The 4,895-nt window shown below is 40.7% G+C and overlaps 1 pseudogene; it reads left to right on the top strand.

The window, feature by feature from the left end:
• Positions 1-2,923: 2,923 nt before the first annotated feature.
• On the top strand, positions 2,924-4,610 carry LOC106559604 (annotated as a pseudogene).
• Positions 4,611-4,895: the final 285 nt, after the last annotated feature.

The following is a 4,895-nucleotide window of genomic DNA, read 5'->3' as shown; positions in this document are numbered from 1 at the left end:
AGACACACACACACAGAGAACCACAAAGTGTATTTGAACAAATCATAGCTGAGAACTTCCCAAATCTGGGGAAGGAAACAGGCATTCAGATCCAATAAATGGTTTTATTGTTTTTCCCCCAAAAAACAATAAAACCATTTAACACCTCGACATTTAATAGTGAAACTTGCAAATTTCAAAGATAAAGATAAAATTCTTTAAGTAGTGCAAGACAAGAGATTCTTAACTAATATGGGGGGAAATATCAGATTAACAGGAGACCTCTTACTCCTTACTCTGGGAAACTAACAAGGGGTGGTGGAAAGGGAGGTGGGCGGGGGGTGGGGGTGACTGGGTGATGGGCACTGAGGGGAGCACTTGATGGGATGAGCACTGGGTGTTATGCTATACGTTGGCAAATTGAACTCCAATAAAAAAATAAATTAATTAAAAAAAAAAACCAGGAGACCTCTTCACAGAGACCTGGCAGGCCAGAAAGGGCTGGCATGATACATTCAGGGTACTAAATGAGAAAAACATGCAGCCAAGAATGCTTTATCCAGCAGGGCTGTCATTTGGAATAGAAGGAGAGATAAAGAGATTCCAGGATAGAGAGAAACTGAAAGAATATTTGACTACCCAACCAGCTCTGCAATAGATATTAAGGGGAACCTTGTGAAAGAAAGAGGGAGCCCAAAGAAACAATACACAAAAACAGGGACTGTATAGGTAATACGATGACTAAAATCATCGTATGATTAGTATGAATACTAAATTCATATCTTTCAATAGTTACTATGAACACAAATGGGCTAAATGATCCCATCAAGAGATGAAGGGTATTTGACTGAATATAAAAGAAAAACCCATCTCTATCTTGCCTACAAGAGACTCATTTTAGACCTTAGGACACCTCCAGCCTGAAAATGAAGGGTTGAAAAACCATTTACAAACAATTACCATTCAAATGGTCCTCAAAAGAAAGCAGGGTAGCAATCCTCATATCAGATAAATTAAAGTTTATCCCAAAGACTGTAGTAAGAGATGAAAAGGGACACTATATCATACTTAAAGGATCTATCCAACAAGAAGACCTAACAATCATGAATATTTATAGCCCTATTGTGGGAGCTGCCAAAGTATATCAATCAATTAATAACCAAAGTAAAGACATACTTAGATAATAATACACTAATGGTAGGAGACTTCAACATGGCACTTTCTGCAAATGACAGATATTCTAAGCACAACATCACCAAAGAAACAAGAGCCTTAAATGATACACTGGACCAGATAGGTTTCACAGATATATACTGAACATTCCATCTGAACGCAACTGAATACACATTCTTCTCAAGTGCACATGGAACTTTCTCCAGAATAGACTACATACTGGGTCACAAATCAGGTCTCAACTGATACCAAAAGATTGCGATTGTATCTTCCATATTTTCAGACCACAATGCTTTGAAACTAGAGCTCAATCATAAGAAGAAATTTGGAAGAAACTCAAACACATGGAGGTTAAAGAGCATCTATTTGAAAGATAAATGGATCAACCAAGAAATTAGAGAAGAATTAAAAAGATTCATGGAGGGGATCCTTGGATGGCGCAGCGGTTTAGCGCCTGCCTTTGGTCCAGGGTGTGATCCTGGAGTCCCAGGATCAAGTCCCGTGTGGGGCTCCCTTCATGGAGTCTGCTTCTCCCTCTGCCTGTGTCTCTGCCTCTCTCTCTCTCATAAATAAATAAAATCTTAAAAAAAAGATTCATGAAAACTAATGAAAATGAAGATACAACCGTTCAAAATCGTTGGGATATGGCAAAAGTGGTCCTGAGAAGGAAATACATCACAATACAAGCCTCCCTCAAAAAATTGGAAAAAACTCAACTACACAAGCTAATCTCGCACCTAAAGGAATTGGAGAAAGAACAGCAAGTAAAGCCTACACCAAGCAGAAGAGAGATAATAAAAATTAGAGCAGAATTCAATGAAATAGAGATAAGAGGAACTGTAGAACAGTTTAACAAAACCAGGAATTGGTTCTTTGAAAGAATTAATAAGATAGATAAACCACTAGCCAGCCTTAGTTTTTTAAAGATTTTTATTTATTTATTCATGAGAGTACAGAGTACAGAGAGAGAGAGAGAGAGAGAGAGAGAGAAAGAGATTGGCAGAGACACAGGCAGAGGGAGAAGCAGGCTCCACGCAGGGAACCTGATGCAGGACTCAATCCCAGGTCTCCAGGATCAGGCCCTGGGCTGAAGGCAGCGTTAAACTGCTGAGCCACTTGGGCTGCCCCACTAGCCAGCCTTATTAAAAAGAAAAGACTCAAATTAATAATATAATGAGTGAAAGAGGAGAGATCACAACCAATACCAAGGAAATGCAAACGATTTTAAAATACCCACTATTTCCTTTGACGTGGAAATACCCCCTAGAGGGTATTGTGCTGAGTGAAATAAGTCAATCAGAAAAGGACAAACATTATATGGTCTCATTTATTTGGGGAATATAAAAATTAGTGAAAGGGAATAAAGGGAAACGAGAGAAAATGAGTGAAAATATCAGCGAGTGTGACAAAACATGAGAGACACCTAGCTCTGGGAAATGAACAAGGGGTAGTGGAAGGGGAAGTGGGCAGGGGGTGGGGTGACTGGGTGATGGGCACTGAGGGGGGCACTTGGCGGGATGAGCACTGGGTGTTATGCTATATGTTGGCAAATTTAGTTCCAATTTAAAAAATTTTAAAAATCTTAATCTGAAAAAATATATTATGTTTTTAATATAAGTTAAGAGCAGCAATATGCCAACAAGTTAGGCAATCTGGAAGAAATGGATGCATTTCTGGAAAGCCACAAATTACCAAAACTGAAACAGGAAGAAATAGAAAGCCTGAACAGGCCAATAACCACGGAGGAAATTGAAGCAATCATCAAAAACCTCCCAAGGCACAAAAGTCCAGGGCCAGATGGCTTCTCAAGGGAATTCTATCAAACGTTTAAAGAAGAAACAATACCCTTTTTTTGCAGTGGGTTTGCCGCCAGAACACAGGTGTCATGAAAACCACCACTAAACCTACACCAAAATGGGAAAGACTCACATCAACATCATCGTCATTGGACACATAGATTCGGGCAAGTCTACCACTACTGGCCATCTGATCTACAAATGTGGTGGAATCGACAAAAGAACTATCAAAAAATTTGAGGAGGCTGTTGAGATGGGAAAAGACCCTTTCAAGTATGCCTGGGTCTTGGATAAACTGAAAGCTGAATGTGAACATGGTATCACCATTGATATCTCCCTGTGGAAATTCGAGACCAGCAAGTATTATGTGACCATCTCTGATGCCCCAGGACACAGAGACTTTATCAAAAACATGATTACAGGCACATCTCAGGCTTACTGTGCTGTCCTGATCGTTGTTGCTGGTGTTGGTGAATTTGAAGCAGGTATCTCCAAGAATGTGCAGACCCGTGAGCATGCCCTTCTGGCTTACACACTGGGTGTAAAACAACTAATTGTTGGTGTTAACAAATTGGATTCCACTGAACCACCCTACAGCCAGAAGAGATACAAGGAAATCATTAAGGAAGTCAGCACCTACATTAAGAAAATTGGCTACAACCCCGACACAGTAGTATTTGTGCCAGTTTCTGGTTGGAATGGTGACAACATGCTGGAGCCAAGTGCTAACATGCCTTGGTTCAAGGGATGGAAAGTCACCCGTAAAGATGGGAATGCCACTGGAACCACACTGTTTGAAGCTCTGGATTGCATTCTGCCACCAACTCATCCAACTAATAAGACCTTGCATCTGCCTCTCCAGGACGTCTACAAAATTGGTGGTATTGGTGCTGTCCCAGTGGGTCGAGTGGAGACTGGTGTTCTTAAGCCTGGCATGGTGGTCACCTTTGCTCTGGTCAATGTTACAACTGAAGTAAAGTCTGTTGAAATGCACCATGAAGCTTTGAGTGAGGCTCTTTCTGGGGACAATGTGGGCTTCAATGTCAAGAAGGTATCTGTCAAAGATGTTCGTTGTGACAATGTGGCTGGTGACAGCAAAAATGACGCACCAATGGAAGCAGCTGGCTTCATGGCTCAGGTGATATCCTGAACCATCCAGGCCAAATCAGTGCTGGATATGCATCTGTGCTGGATTGTCACACAGCTCACATTGCTTGCAAGTTTGCTGAGCTGAAGGAGAAGATAGATCATCGTTCTGGAAAAAAGCTGGAAGATGGTCCCAAGTTCTTGAAATCTGGGGATGCTGCCATTGTTGATATGGTTCCTGGCAAACCTATGTGCGTTGAGAGCTTCTCTGACTATCCTCCTCATGGCTGTTTTGCTGTTTGTGACAGGAGACAGACAGTTGCTGTGGGTGTCATCAAGGCAGTGGACAGGAAGGCAGCTGGAGCTGGCAAAGTTACCAAGTCTTCCCAGAAAGCTCAGAAGGCTAAATGAATATTATCCCCAATACCTGCTACCCCAGTCTTAATCGGTGGCGGAAGAATGGTCTCAGAACTGTTTGTGTCAATTGGCCATTTAAGTTTAATAGTAAAAGAGTGGTTAATGATAACAAAGCATCATAAAACCTTCAGAAGGAAAGGAGAATGTTTTGTGGATCATTTGTTTTTTGTGTGTGCATGTGTGGCAGTTTTAAGTTATTAGTTTTTAAAATCAGTACTTTTTAATGGAAATAACTTGACCAAAAATCTGTCACAGAATTTTGAGACCCATTAAAACAAAAGTTTAATGAGAAAAAAAGAAGAAACAATACTTAGTCTACTAAAGCTGTTTTGAAGGATAGAAAGGGAGGGAATACTTCCAAACTCATTTTATGAGTTAAGCATTACCTTGATCCCAAAACCAAACACTCCAACAAAAAGGAGAATTATCAACCAATATCCCTGA

The sequence above is a fragment of the Canis lupus genome, chromosome 1, assembly GCF_011100685.1.
Source record: "Canis lupus familiaris isolate Mischka breed German Shepherd chromosome 1, alternate assembly UU_Cfam_GSD_1.0, whole genome shotgun sequence".
Classification (NCBI taxonomy): domain Eukaryota; kingdom Metazoa; phylum Chordata; class Mammalia; order Carnivora; family Canidae; genus Canis; species Canis lupus.
The sequence above is the reverse complement of the archived record's forward strand: the minus strand, read 5'-3'. Positions and strand labels throughout refer to the sequence as shown.